The following is a 16,414-nucleotide window of genomic DNA, read 5'->3' on the forward strand; positions in this document are numbered from 1 at the left end:
ATCTATCCATCTTCATACAATCTATACATCCAACACCTCCTCTGCTGCAATATGGACTGTGCCTCAGATATCATCACTATCTTAAGTCTTCATGTCTTTCTCCATGGTAAACATAGGAAAAATATTCATTGAGGACCTCACCCATCTCCTGCGGTTTCACACATCCATGTCCACTTTGGTCCTTGAGGGGTCCTATTCTCCCTCTAATTATTCCTTTAATATACTTAAAGAATCTCCTTGCATTCACCTTAATCTTCTCAGCTAAGGCTATCGTGTGCCCACTTTACACCCTCCTGATTTCCTTCTTCTCTATACCTTCAGAGATTCCCTTGATCCCAGCTGCCTGTACCTGAACCGTGCTTCCTCCTGTTGTCTGGTCAAAACCTCAGCATCTGGTCACCTAGTCATCCAGGGCTCCATTTTCCTGCCAATCTTGCGCATCACCCTCACAGGAATATTTAAACCTTGAACTCTAGTTATCTCACTTGCTGGAAGCCCCTTCGCCTAAAAACTACTCCAATCAACCCCTGCAAGCTCCTGTTTAATCCCACCAAAATTCACCTAGCCCCAGTTTAGAACTTGAACCTGAAAAAAAAAAAATCGACATTTCGGGCAAAAGCCCTTCATCAGGAATCCTCTATTCCTGATTGGAGAGCTTATGCCCAAAATGTCAGTTTTTCTGCTCCTTGGATGCCTCCTGACCTGCTGTGCTTTTCCAGCACCACTCTAATTCAGACTCTGGTTTCCAGCATGTGCAGTCCTCGTTTTTACCTTGAACGTGTTGACCAGTTTTGTCCCTTTCCATAACGATCTCAAAATTAATCAAAGTGTGTTCACTGGTCCCAAAGTGCTACTCCACTGTCACCTCAGTCACCTGCTCTACCCTATTTCCCAACAGTAGGTTGAATTTTGCCCCTTCCTGAGTAGGGCCCTCTATGTACTGCTTGAGGAAACGTTCCTGAACACAGTTAAATTCCAGCCCATTTAAGCCTTTAATGCTCTGGCAGTCCCAGTCTATGTTAGGAAAATTAAAATCCCCTACTATGACAACCCCCACTTTGACTTGCTCTTGCAAGTCTCCCTGCATATTTGTTCTTCTAATTCCTGTTGTCTATTTGGGGGCCTATAGTACACCCCCATTAACGTCACCATCCCCTTCTTATTTCTTATTAAATGTCTAAGTCCTGCCTTGAATTGCCTTTCCAAAATGCAGAACCTCACATTTAACCAAATTAAACTCCATCTGCCATTCCTCGGTCCACGGGTTCATCCGCATTCAATGTAGTGTGTTATACTGGCTGCTCATAGTTTGGTCGCCTCGACATTGGCAAGAGTCAAAACACAGACTGGGTGATCGCTTTGCAGAACACATGGTTTATCAATAAAAGTGACCCAGAGCTTCCAGTTGCCTGTCAGATCAACACAGCACCATGTTCCCTTGTCAACATTTGTCGCAGACCTACTGCTGTATTCCAGCAAATCTCAGCACTAGCTCAAAGAGCAGCATCTCATCTTCATCTTGGTGACCCTGCAGTCTCTGGAATTCAGCATGAGGTTCAATAACTTTAATGCCCGATTTCATCTTTTTATGATCTGACCCATTCCCCCCACCATTAACATCCAGCATTGTTATGGTATGGGTTGCTTTTAGCACAAATAACCCATTTTCACCCACTCTCAGGCTATTACCACATTGTTTGGCTTGCTTTCAGCACATAGTACCCCATCTCTGCTACCCTTGGCTCTTGTTACGACTTATTCACCTTCTCTTCTGTCCGGACCTGGCATCAATAAACCATTTGTTTACCTTTCCCAACACCTCACCACCACCACAAATACCAGATTTCCTAGCTGCTATCATTTCTGATAAAGAGTCACCAGATTCGAAATATTAACTCTGCTTTCCTCCACACTTGCCACTAGACTTGCCGAGTTTTGCCAGCAATGTCTGTTTTTGTTTCAAATCTCTAGCACCTGCAGTTCATGGCTTTATTTTTGCTTCAAAACTGTGCTTTTTTTACATTTAGATGCGTTGGTTTGATATTCTTTGTAAAATGAACTTCTTTTTAGTTGTTAACGAAAATTTACAGACTGGTTGAATATGTCTCAATATCCGAGCATCATGTTATCACCACAAACTACAGATATATTGATTATCCGAATATCAATTATCCGGATATTGGATTATCCGAAGGAGATCTCGAGGTCCCGATGGAAACATTACATCAAAGAAGTGTTTCCAACACTGATTGTGCTTTTTGTTTACAATGATTAAAAACGAACATGGCTTACAGAAAAGCTGCCGATAACAGTCCTGGACATCAACTGGAGTCCAGGCACAATTTCCAAATTGGAGTCCAGGCACTGACTTCCTGTCCTCTCTATCTCTCTCTCCACACAACACTTTCCCTGGAGTTTCACAGGCATGTACCCTGAACCCCCCCTTCCACAGATAATCTCTCCGATATTGTCCTGTACAGGGCAAAGGTGGAACCTGTCAAAAAGTTGAAGTGTGTGTGTGTTTTTTTTTGGGGGGGGGTAACAGGGGCGGGGTTGGGGGGGTTTCGGACAGGGAGGCAGAGTCTTGCATGCAGCGTGCTGCTGCTTACTCTCCTGAATGGGCAGCATTCTTAGCAAGTGCTCGCTATATCAATCCTTTTGAAGTGATTTGGCGGTGGTGGTGGGGGGGCGGGGCGGGCGGGGACACTTCAGCAGTGCTGCAGGTCCCTTCCACACACAAAAAAATTTGTCTGCTCAGAAACAAACCCAGAGAGAGGAACCAAGGCAGGCAGAGCAAGGAAAAAGGAAACTTCAGAAAACTCCAAGCCCCAGAGAAGAGGCATTGATTCAATTAACTGAATAATCAATTATCCAAACGAAATAGTGTTCGCCCATCTCATTCGAATAATCGAGATTCCTTGGTATACAAAAGAAAACAAACAATCTATTAAGCCAGTTTTCATTCTAGAATCTAACCGGAAGTACCACAAGCTGGGATTCAGACAGGGGGACTTTTGACCAGAAGATTGTAAAACTGCCAATGTGATACCCATATTCAAAAAAAGGAAGAGGCAGGAAGGGCCCAACTATAGGGCAGTCACGCTACTATCTATTGTTGGAAAGTACTGGAATCAATTAAGGAAGTAACAGCAATATATTTGGAAAATCTAATCTAATCAAGCAGAGTCAGAATGGCTTTATGAAACAGAAATTGTGACTGACCAATTTATTAAGAGTTTTTCAAGGAAGTCTCAACCAGAATGGATGGAGGAGAACTGGTAGATGTGTTGAATTTGGACTTCCAGAAGGCACTTTAACAAAACACCTCACTAAAAGGTTAAATCATAAGATAAGAAACCATATGGCACCAGGTTGTAAAGCCAAAGGGTTTATTTGAAAACACTAGCTTTCAGAGCAATCTTCCTTCATCAAGTGATAATGAGAGATTAAGAACTTGGACTCAATTTATAAGGGAAAGGTCAAAGGGTCATACAACTCACGGGAACAAACTGAACACACCTAAGATAGTTCTTAAATTTTTAATCAGTTAGAATGGAGATGAAGAAAGATTTCAGATTGGTGACCAGTGGAGTTCCACATGGATGAGGATTGGGACTGTAAGTATTCACAATATATATTAATGACTTGCAGGAAGAAATGCATTGCAGCTAAATGTACAGATGACAAAAATAAATGGAAAGGCAGATTGTGAGGGGGAATACAGTTTTCTGAGAGATATTGCTAGGTTAAGTAATGGAATATCGGCCGTTTTATTTCAAGGGTTTTGAGTATAGGAGTAAGGAGGTTTTACTGCAATTGTACAAGGTGCTGGTGAGACCACGTCTAGAGCACTGAGCAGCTTATATTCCCTTACTTCAGCAAAGATATAACTTCATTGGAGGCCGCTCAAAGAAGAATCATACAGATGATTCCTGCTATGGAGGGATTGCCTTTAAGAGCAAAGGTAAACAAGTCAGAATTCTGCTCATTGAGGTTTAAAAGAATGAGAGATGATCTCATTGAATCATTTCGGATTTTTAAGGCACTTCACGGAGCAAATGTTGAGAGGTTGCTTCCTCTCATTGGAGAATCTAGGACCAACAGACAAACACTCAAAATCAATTTAAGATTGAGATGAGGGATAAGAGTCTTTGGAACTTCTTGCAACAGAGAGCTATGCAGGCAAAGTCCATCTGCATACTTAAGGCTGAGATAGACAAATTTCTGATCAGTTAGGGAAGCAAGGGTTATGGGGAAAACACAGGAATTTGAACTCAATAGCAACCTGGAAATAATAGTTGTATGTAAGGTTATATTTACACATTTTGTTTTTACTTGAGTGTGCACTCAGTTTGTTTACTTTGTTGTGAATGCCGTATGCTTTCAATTAGAACCTTTACTTCTGTCTTTTTGTTATCATGGTGTTGATTGTTGGAGTATTCTTAGTTTTCTTTCTCTTCATCCCTTCCTGTCATTCTCTGACCCTCATTGCCTGTGTCCTATTGTCCTCTGACTTTCTCTCCAATATGATCACCCACATTTTGGCACATTTGATCCCTTGCCACCACTATCGAGTTTAATTCTCTCCACTTTTCTATCTATGTGGTTTACAAGAACACTGGCCCCAGTGCAGGTCAGGTGTAAACCATCTCAATGGTACAGCCCTCACTCTTCCCAGTAGCGGTGATACTTGCCCACTAACCAAAACCCAACTTCTCCCACATCAGTTTTTCAGCCACCAAGTAATTTCTATAATTTACTATACCCTATATCAATCAGCACATAGTTAAGGTTTAGTCATTTTACAGTTCACATCCCAATTCATTGGGCCTATGTTTCTGCTACCCATTTTAATAATATTATATTTCTCATTATGGCATTGAGACAACTTTGTAATTTTCAATTTGAAATGCTTTGCCCTCGGCTGTGTCTGACATAGAATGTATATTATAAATATTAAGCACATTACAATTTTTAATCGAGGAGCCGAGAAGTGGACATGCTCTAAGATTTTAAAATTAAACTCTTTGTAATATACTTCTATAAATTTTATGAAGAAAGAATATTTTTGGACAAAAAGTGATGTTGTCATTGCAAGAGCCTCAATAGTCAATACAATTATGATCAAAAAAGCTATACTTAGTTCTATCTGCACTTTACATGGCAACCCAGCCAAATATAACTCATCATGCATTCCAGTCATTGCATAAACTCCTGTCAAGCCAAGTCAATACAACACTAATTCATTGCTAGATTGCCATCTTTGGAGCCGTGCTGGATAGATGACAGCAATGTAGGATGCGGATGTTAAGCACCGCTGTTGCGATCATATTGAACTTTCATTTTACTTTTCCAGAATTTGCAGTATACTGGTAATTTCTACATTTAAAAAAAAGGTTCCAGTGTGGTTTTAGATTAGATTAGATTACTACAGTCTGGAAACAGGCCTTTCGGCCCAACAAGTCCACACCGACCCTCCGAAGAGTAACCCACCCAGCCCCATCCCCCTATATTTACCCCTGACTAATGTACCTAACACTATGGGCAATTTAGCGTGGCCAATTCACCTGACCTGCACATCTTTGGATTGTGGGAGGAAACCGGAGCACCCAGAGGAAACCCACACAGACACGGGGAGAATGTGCAGACTCCACACAGTCACCCGAGGTGGAATCAAACCTGGGACCCTGGCGCTATGAGGCAACAGTGCTAACCACTGAGCAACCATGACGCCCCTTAGTCCTCCTAGTTACTCAACGGTAGCATCAAGAATGGCAAAAACAGCAAAGCAAGGAATTTAAATTGTTCAGTCAACCAATGGATGTCAATTCTGCACTCTGAGCACACCATCCTAACTATCTTGATCCATTCAGATATAAAACCAAAGTCAAACAGTTTACAACTTTCGAGGGGTAGAATATTACACCAGACGTCTCTCTTACACTAACTTACAATGCACCGGCAAAGACCTAGGAGTAGGTACTCAAATAAACAGAACGCTGTACATAAAAACTCAAAAGGGTTGATTGGGAAAATGAATGTAAAAGAGTAAATCAAGAACAAAAGCTCTTGCATCTACAGACAACTAACCACAAATTACTCTACATAGCATCAAACCCAACACATCAATTTATCTCAGCCTCTACAGCCTATTGCATCCAAGGAGTCTATAATGTCCTGTACCCAGACTGTAATGAGGTTCTCACATAGCCTGAATAATGATTGTGAAAAGAATGTTACAAATGAAAATCAATGTCTTACATGTATGTTTTTTCACAATTTACAGAGAAGTTGAATAGTAATTATACTGAAAAAAGATACATATCGAACATAGAAAGTTAAAGCGCAGTACAGGCCTCAGTGAGTTTTGGGGAGATTTGTGACTCAGTTGAGGTTCTGGATGTAGGTTTGCTTGCTGAGCTGGAAGGTACATTTCCAGACTTTTCGTCACCATACAAGTTAACATCTTCAGTGGGCCTCAGGCAAAGCACTGCCGATAATTCCTGCTTTCTATTTATATGTTTGGGTTTCTTTGGATTGGTGATGTCAGTTCTTGTGCTGAAGTCACTTCCAGTTCTTTTTCTCAGGGGGTGGTAGATGGGGATCTAACTCTGTGTGTTTGTTGATAGAGTTCCAGTCAGAATGCCATGCTTCTAGGAATTCTCGTGAGTGTCTCTGTCTGGCTTGTTCTCGGACAGATGTGTTGTCCCAGTCGAAGTGGTGTCCTTCCTTATTTGTATGTAAGGATACTAGGGAGAGAGGGTTATGTCATTTTGTGGCGAGTTGATGTTCATGTATCCTGGTGGCTAGTTTTCTGCCTGTTTGTCCAATGCAGTGTTTGATACAGTCCTTGCACGGTATTTTGAAAATGACATGAGTTTTGCTTGTTGTTTGTACAGGGTCTTTCAAGTTCATTAGCTGCTGTTTTAGTGTGTTGGTGGGTTTGTGGGCTACCATGATACCAAGACTTTTCGGAAATGACTGCTAGACTACTCAGACCCTTTAGCATCATGGTAGCCCACAAACCCACCAACACACTAAAACAGCAGCTAATGAACTTGAAAGACCCTATACAGACAAGCAAAACTAATGTCATTTTCATTATATGAAGAATGTGAATGCATTGAAGAAAGTGCAGATGCAATTTAACAAATTGGCACCAGGAATGAGCAACTTCAGTTACAAGAGGACTGCAGAATTGGACCCTTTTGTTTGGAGAGAAGGTGGCTAAGAGGAGATCAGATAATCATGAACGGGTTGGATAAAACAGATGGACAGAACTGGTCCCATTAGTAAAGGGAACAAGATCAAGAGGGGACTGATTTAAAATTATTTACAAATGAAGCAAGTGCAAAATTATTTTCATGTGACAAGCAGTTAGGATATAGAATATTTACCTGGAAGTGTGGTGGAGGCAGGTTCAACTGAGGCATTCAAGTATTGCACAATTGTTTGGATAAAAAAAAGGATATGGGGAAATAACTGGAGAGTAGCACTGGATAATGATGCTCATTTAAACAAACAGATGCAGACACATCCAACAAAATAGCCACCTCTGCACCGAGGTCTTGTGATTGTGTGAAAACGCCTCCAAGCACAAGAAGTTGTTTGTAGCTGTTGGATGCCCTTTATTTTAGTTCTAGGGCAACACTGTTGGAGTTGCTTTGTATGATCCTTCAAGCCCAAACATCTTCAGTTCCTTCATCAATGAACTTCTCTCTATCTTAAGATCAATAATGGGGATATTTGCTGATTATGACACAACATTTGCATATGGTATGCTTGATTTGGAGATGCCGGAATAAGACTGGGATGGACAAAGTTAAAAATCACAAAACAAGGTTATAGTCCAACTGGATTATTTGGAAGCACTAACTTTCGGAGTGCTGATCCACAACCACCTGATGAAGGAGCAGCGCTCCGAAAGCTAGCGCTTCCAAGTAAACCTGTTGGACTATAATCCGGTGTTGTGTGATTTTAACATCATAAAACAAGGCACAAGTCCTGGTCAACCTTCAGGCTTGGACTGGTAAGTAACATTCAAGCCACACTAATGTCTAGCAATGATCAGCTCTAACAAACGAAAAATTGAACTATCTTCCCCTGACATTGCATCATGAGATCAGATTAGATTAGATTACCTACAGTATGGAAACAGACCCTTCAGCCCAACAAGTCCATGCTGAGTAAACCACCCAGACCTATTCCTCATATGTACCCTTGACTAATGCACCTAACACTATGGGCAATTTAGTATGGCCAATTCGCATAACCTGCACATTGGAAGAGGACATTTTTATTCCAAAACCATGCACTCTGTAAAACCTCAAACAAGTCTGAACAAACCTGAAGGTACTAGTGGAATTCTCTAGTGTCACATGATTCATCTCTTAAACAGTGACTTTCAAGCATAACATACACTAACTCTAATACATAAAACCAACTACCTAGAAGCATAAAGGCAACAAGATTAGATTTCCCTACAGTGTGGAAACAGGCCCTTTGGCCCAACAAGAGTAACCCACCCAGACCAATTTCCCTCTGACTAACGTAACTAACACTATGAGCAATTTAGCATGGCCAGTTCGACTGACCTGCACATCTTTGGACTGTGGGAAGAAACCGGAGCACCCAGAGGAAACCCACGCAGACACGGGGAGAATGTGCAAACGCCCAAGGCTGGAATCATTCCTCGGTCCCTGGCACTGTGAGGCAACAGTGCTAACCACTGAGTCACTGTGCCACAAATACAAGGAAGCACCACCACCTGCAAGTTCCCATCTGCATCACAGCATCCTGACTTGGAACGGTATTAGGAGATAGTGAGGACTGCATTACTTCACCATTTCTGGGTCACAATCCTGGAACACCCTTCCTAACAACAATGCACTGTCTTTAAATTCCATGGAACGCAGCAAATCAAAGCAGCAGTTCACCAGCATCTTCTCAAAAGCAATTAGGGAAGGGGAAACAATGTTGGCGTGGCCAGTGATACCTTACCTAAAAAAAAAGTATAAATGCACAAATAAATAAGACTAAAAATATAGGAAAAACAGAAAAAAAAAAACATTTGAGCAGTGGATTAGACAAACAGGTGAATAACGAACCCTGAAATGGGCAGTCAGAAACAGCCGTTGAAAGTAGCTGTATTGCATACTTTCTCATTTCCAGTTTAAAGTAAACAGTTTCAAAGTAAGCTTAAGGGATGAGGGGGGGGCTGCAGTTCAGTTGTATGGAATACTATTTTGTGCCATGTGGGAACGTAGATGCCTTCTGTGGCCTAGACACTTGTGGGGACTATTTCCAACTAGATCAATTTTAGCTTCAGATTCTGAAACTCAAGCAGCAGCTGAATGCTGTGATGCATTCACAAAGTTGGAAATTATGGGATAACATGTTGAATAAAGAGCTCACTCTGCAGATTAAGACCAAGGAAGCTGAGAGAAAATCAGTGACCAATACGTAGTCTGCGTAGACCAAGCAGGTAGTGCAGGAGCCTCGTGAAATTCTATGATTTACTAATCATTTTTCTATTTGGGTTACTGGTGAGGGAGATCATTCATCAGAGGAAGGTAGGGAGGGCTAAGCTTCTGGTACTGTCATTTGCTCAGCGACACAGGTGGTTGTGGGCCAGGCAAGTACTGGGGTCAAGAATAGTAGATGATTCGAGAGTATGGGAACAGGCAGATTTTTCTGTGGTTGCACGTGACTCCAGGTTGGTGTGCTGCCTCCCTGGTGCCAAGGTCAAGAATATCACCGAGTGACTGTCGAATATCCTTTTCCGGGAGAGCGAAAAGCAGGACTTTTTCCGCAGTGATCCGAGGATGGTTCCCAGTACCATGGCCTAATAAATGTAGTAATAAGAAGATTGAGCAAATCAATTACATTGCTGAAATTAAAACCATGCAGGAGTTACAGCTGGAGCTTCTGGATATTGAAATCAGTTCTGCATCAGGTAGGATCTGTACAAGGAGGGCGGATTACACTTTTTAAAAAATTCATTCACAGGATTTTGTGCATCGCTGGCTTGCTCTGCATTTATTGCATATGGTTAATTGCACACAGGGCAGTTAAGAATCAACTACATGGATGTGGAGTCACATGTAGGCAAGACCAGATAAGGATGGCAGTTTCCTTCCCTAAAAGGATATTAGGGAACCACATAGGTTTTTCCAACAATTGACAATGGATTCACGATCATCATGAAATTCTTACTTCTGATTTTTATTGAATTCAAAATCAACTATCTGCAGTAGCAGGTTTCGAACCCACATCCCCAGAATATAACCTGGTTCTGTGGATTAATAGTCTAGTGCTAATACTGTTAAGACATCACCTCCCAGCACCTTAGCAAGATTGTGACTTATATTCTCACAAGATTTGTTAGTGCTGTTGTGACCATTTAAACTGGCTTGCTGGGATCCGAAGATGGAAAGCAAATACCATCAGAAAGCTGATATGGGAAATAAAAATGTTGAACACAATATTTGTAAGAAGACAAGAATTTCTGGCATTCGAGTCACAGAGTCCTACAACACGGAGACAGGCCCTTTGGCCCAAACTGGTCCATGCCAACCAAAATGTACATCCACTACTAAACCCTGTCCCTGCACTTGGCCCATATCATTCTGAACTTTTCCCATCCATGTATTTGTCCACATGCCTTTTGAATGTTGTGAATGGACTAGCCTCAGCCACTTCAGACGGAAGCTCATTCTATATGCACACCACCCTCTGTGTAAAAATGTTGCCCCTCAGATTCCCATTTAGATTTCCCCTCCAACCTTAAACTGATGGCCTTTAGTCCTTGAATCCCCTCCATAGTAAACACAGAGGAGAAATATTCATCGAAGATCTCGCCTTTCTCCTGAAGTTCCACGCATACATGTCCACTTTGGTCCTCGAGGGGTCCTATTCCCCCTCTAGTTATTCTTTTTCCTTTCCTATATTCTTTGGATTCACCCTCATCTTCTCAGCTAAGGCTATTTCATGCCTCCTTTTCACCCTTCTGATTTCCTTCTTCTTGCCTTTTCAGCTTCTCCCTGCAGCAGAAAACCTCCAACCTGGCAACATGCATGTAACTGTTTGCTACACTCTAAGTTTAAGAACATCTTTCCGACAGCAGGGAGACCAGAATTGAACGCAGTATTCAAAAAGTGGCCTAACCAACGTCCTGTACATCCACGACATGATGTTCCGACACCTGCACTCAATGCAATGACCAATAAAGGCAAGCGTACCAAATGCCTTCTTCACTACCCTATCTACCTGTGATTCCATCTTCAGGGAACTAGAATCTGCACCCCAAGGTGTCTTTGCTCCCAAGTACCTTACCATTTAGTGTGTAAGTCCTGCACTGATTGACCTTACCAAAATGCAACACCTCACATTTATCTAAATTAAACTTCATCTGCCTCTCCTTAGCCCATCAGATCAAGGTCCCATTGTACTCTGAAATAACCTTCCTCATTGTCCACTACACCACTAATTTTGGTGTGATCTGCAAACTTACTAATCTTTCTCCTATATTCACATTCAAATCATTTATACAAATGACACAAAGCAGTGGACTCTGCAAAATCTTTGCGGCACACTGCTGGTCATAGGCCTTCAATCCAGAAAACAACTCTCCACCACCATCTTTTGTCTTCTACAATCAAGCCAATTTTGTATCTAATGCCTCATTCTCAAGGCTGAGTCCATTCTCTTTTTAAAATCATTTATGAAATCAACATCTATTAGCTTTTGTAGCACAACATTCCAGACTCTAACAACTCTGAATGGAAACATTCCACATACTCCCTCTAGATCATTTGCCAGTTGTTTTAAATCTATAATCGCCGATTGTGAGCCCACTCACCGGAAGGAACAGTGCTTTTTTTCTTAATCTACTACACCAGAACAACGCAAATATATATCCTGAGAAACTATGAGGTCTCTTCCACAGATTGGACAAGAACATCCTGTTCCAACACTCCTCATAACTGAAATCCCTCATTTATTGCAACTTCCTCGAAACCCTGTTTAGCATTTCTTACCTAAATTCGCTGGCATAGAAATATCCATCATACATCTGCTTTGGCCTAACCAGCAATTTATAAAGTTCTAACATGAGCTCTTTTTATATTCTCTGCTTCTATTTGTAAACTAAAGTAACCACTGCACTTTGTATCAACTTAGCTTGCCACCTTTAACAAGATTTTTGTACATCAATACCAAAGTCTCTCTGCTCTCCTACAGTTTTCAAAATAATGACATTTACTGATTCCCAAATAACAGTCACAGTTTGCTCCATGAAGTCAACCTATCCTCCTTCTGCCTACCTCCCATTCTATTTATGTCATGTGAAGTCTACAACTATCCTCATCACTATTTGTTACCTTATTAAGTTTCTTAATATTTGTAAGCTTTGTGCTGCCACTCCGTAGGTTGGTCACAAAAAAAAACTGACAACAATGAACCAAAGAGTGACCTTTAAGGACCAATAAAAGCCAGTTCCTAATTCGTTTCTTTTTAGGTCATAAGGATGGATCACAGGCCTATTCAGCTCCTTGATTCAAGAAAGCCAGAGCTAATTTGATTGTGCACTTAATTCAACTTTCCTGCCACGCCCCTCCAACTCGTTATAGTCATTCATGAGACATGGGCATCACTGGCCAATGTTTATTGCCCATCCGAAGTGCTCTCAGGTATCCCACAGTGCCATTAGTTAAGTGGCTTCCAGAATTTTCACTCAAATCTTCTTGTCACCATGTCTTTATTCACCACTATTCCACACAAACTTTTGCTCGAGACTTGAAGGTCTTCAGAACTGCATAGCTTTCGTACTATAAAGCACCCCAGGTGAAATTTCATCAGTCAGAATTACTCTTTAAAGGTACAGTAAACAGAATTCAGAGTTACATTCCTATATCTACACAAGGGCTTGCTGCAGCCAACACCAGTCCTGAGGTGTCTGAGATACAGCCAAGTTCTACTAGCTGCTGGCAGGAGGAATTTGTCTAGGTTATTACCTTGTGTGCTTTCAGCTGTAGATGAGATGATCAAATCAGCAAGGTCGCAGCTGCAATGGTAGTAATCTCGGGGCAGCACAATATATCTCTTCAACTTCAGTCTGTTTTTTGTCAGCTCTGGAAGACAGAATTAAGAGCGTCACTGCTGTTTTTTTGACCAAGTGACAGAGAAGAAACTGTAACACAAGTCAAGATGATGCATGACAAACTGTGATGCCTGTTGCCGTTGTTCTTGAAGGCATTCAAGCTCCCAAATATGGATGGCGTTGCTGCAGTAGCATTGAAGATAGAAAGAGTAGTCCATTTAACGCCGCTAGCTTGTTTCACCATTCATGATCATGGCTATCATTGAGCAGAAAGCAATATTCCCTCCCTTGTCCCATACCCCTTTAGCCACAAGACCTACATCTACATTCTTTTTGATAACAAAATGCATTAACCACAACCACTTCCTGTGATGGTATATTCCATAGACTCACCACACTCTAGTTGAAGAAATTTCTCCTCATTTCAATCCCAAAAGGTTTACCTCTTATCTTTAAACTATGACTCTGGGTTCTGGACTCCTCCCACCATCAGGAACATCCATCCTGCATTTAACCAGTTTAGTTTTGTTAGAATTTCATAAGTTTCTAGGAGACCCCTCTCATTTGTCTAAACCCCAGGAAATTCAGTTGACCTTCATACGTCAATCCAGCAATCTCAGCTATCACTTTAAAAATCTTCACTGCACTCCCTCTACATCAAGCAGATTCTTCTGCAGATAAGGTGACCAAAATGCACACAATATTTCAGGTGCGGCCTCATCATTATCCTGTACTGATGCAGAAGGACATCCTTGTTCTTGTACTCAAATCCTCTCACTATGAGTCATAAATTTTTTTTACTGCCTGCTGTACCTGCGCATTTACTTTCAATGACTTGCCCACGAGACACCCAGGGTCTAGTTGAGCATTCCCCTCTCTCAATTGGCAGCCCTTCATATAACAATCTGCCTTCTTGTTTTGTTACCAAGTAGATCACTTCATACTTAACCACAATATACGACATCTTCCATGTGTTTCTCCATTTACTCAGCCTGCCCAACATCTTAATATCTTTTCAGTCTTAGACACAAATGTGCAGCATCAGTTGTGGAGTGAGTCAATAGTTAAAGGTGGTGCATGGAGTGTCAAATCACGTGAGCTGCTATATTCCTTAAGATGTCAAACTTCAATATTTTTGGAGCTACATTCATCCAGGCAAGAGAATACATGATCACATGACTGATAGGCCATGTAGATGGTGGAACTACTTTGGGGAGTTAGGAGGTAAACGATTCACTGCTGAATATCAAGTATACAACTTGAGTGTAACCCAGTTTTTATATGGATGTTCCAGTTAACTTTGTGGTTAATTGTAATATTATCCTCCAAGCAAACTGCTGATAGTATCGCTCCAGCAAAAGAGAATCTAAACACCTTCCCATGACTCAATGGCATTGCCATGATTGAATACCTCATTATCAAGGTTCTTGGCAGTTACCATGAACCATAAAGTGAACTGGACTGGCCATATATATTGTAGCTACAAAAACAGATCAGATGCTGGGAATTCTGCAACAAGTATCTCATGCTCCTGACTCCCAAAAGCCTAACCACCATCGACAAGGCACAAATCAAGAATGTGATCGAACACTGCTCACTTCCCTGGATAAGTGCAGCTCCAACATTCCAGAGTGTGATACCAACCAGGACAAAACACAGTCCTCTTGATTGGCATTTCATTTACCACCTTAAACATTTAACTTCTCTGCCACTGTAGCAACTCACCAAGGCACCTTCAACACCACTTTCTGAACATTTGACCATTACCACTTAGAAGGACAGGTGTGGCAAGTGCATGGGAACACTGCCACCACACCAAGTTCTCCACCAAGTCACAAACCACCCTGCCCTGGATCTATATCAGCATTCTTCACACAATTGCTGGACCAAAATCCTGAAATTCAATTCCGAACAACACTGAAGGTATGCCTGTACCTTGAAGGACTGCAGCGGTTCAAAAAAGCATCCAGGGATATTGAGGGATGATCAACAAAAGCTGGTTTAATCTATGACACTACGTTCTGTGAAAAATTGAAAAGATGTTCATCATATGGTATTTAATATCTGTACTACACATCAGCCCAAATCTTAACGTTGGAACATGGTACAGGAACAATCCCTAGTGTTGTCCAGATCTTGCTGTAAAATTGGTAGAAGCTGCCTCTTTTCTTCAGAATTTGTAAATATAACCAAACATTGTAGAATCATCAGCGAAAACTCCCACTTCTGAAATGAACTCCATTAATGAAGCAACTGAAGTAGTTAGGCAGTAGACGGTCTCCTGCAGCGATGTCCTGGGGCTTCCTGAAATCTTACTACTTTGACCAAGGTGAAAAATCACACAACACCAGGTTATAGTCCAACAGGTTTAACTGGGAGCACACTAGCTTTCCGAAAGCTAATGTACTCCAAATTAAAAACTTGTTGTGAGATTTTTAATCTTGTACACCCCAGTCCAACACCAGCATCTCTAAATCATACTTTGACCAAGTTTTTGATCAACTTTCCAAATATCACATTCGAGGCAAACTTATCTTGATTATAACTTGGAACAGGTTTCTACATTAAACATGCTGTACATGCATATTATTACAACAATTCTTGTGCCTCAAACTCTCAATTATCCTAAACCAGCTATTGAACTGCCCTCTTTTACCTCTTAAACTTAAGAAAAAATGTGTTGTTTTTCTTAGTCAATCCCTCAGGATCAAAGATGACTTGCTTTCATTCAGGTCTGATGGGTTCTCAAATGGCTGTTGATTCCAATGTACGATCTAAAGGCAGTACGGTGGCTCAGTGGTTAGCACTGCTGCCTCACAGCGCCAGAAACTGAGGTTCGATTCCAGCCTCGGGTGACTGTCTGTGTGGAGGTTGCACATTCTCCAGTGTCTGCGTGGATTTCCTCCGGATGCTCTGGTTTCCTCCCACAGTCCAAAGATGTGCAGGTCAGGTGAATTGGCCTGTTAAGTGCATTAGGCAGAGGGAAATGGGTCTGAGTGGGTTACTCTTCGGAGGGTCGGTGTGGACTTATTGGGCCTAAGGGCCTGTTTCAACACTGTAGGGAATCTGGGTCCTCTACTTTTTGTCATTTACATAAATGATTTGGATGCGAGCATAAGAGGTACAGTTAGTACGTTTGCAGATGACACAAAAATTGGAGGTGTAGTGGACAGCAAAGAGGGTTACCTCAGATTACAAGAGGATCTTGACCAGATGGGCCAATGGGCTGAGAAGTGGCAGATGGAGTTTAATTCAGATAAATGCGAGGTGCTGCATTTTGGGAAAGCAAATCTTAGCTGGACTTATACACTTAAT

General features: G+C 41.5%; 1 protein-coding gene across 14 annotated transcripts in view; it reads right to left on the reverse strand.

The window, feature by feature from the left end:
• ncor1 (nuclear receptor corepressor 1) overlaps positions 1 to 16,414 on the reverse strand; it is a 406,208-nt gene that overhangs the window by 386,701 nt on the left and 3,093 nt on the right. For all 14 annotated transcript variants that reach the window (XM_072590142.1, XM_072590152.1, XM_072590155.1 and 11 more), the window contains exon 2: positions 13,014 to 13,130. The gene's annotated coding sequence lies outside the window, so the exon portion shown is untranslated. The remainder of the gene's footprint in view (positions 1 to 13,013; positions 13,131 to 16,414) is intronic.

Source organism: Chiloscyllium punctatum, chromosome 19, assembly GCF_047496795.1.
Source record: "Chiloscyllium punctatum isolate Juve2018m chromosome 19, sChiPun1.3, whole genome shotgun sequence".
Lineage (NCBI taxonomy): Eukaryota > Metazoa > Chordata > Chondrichthyes > Orectolobiformes > Hemiscylliidae > Chiloscyllium > Chiloscyllium punctatum.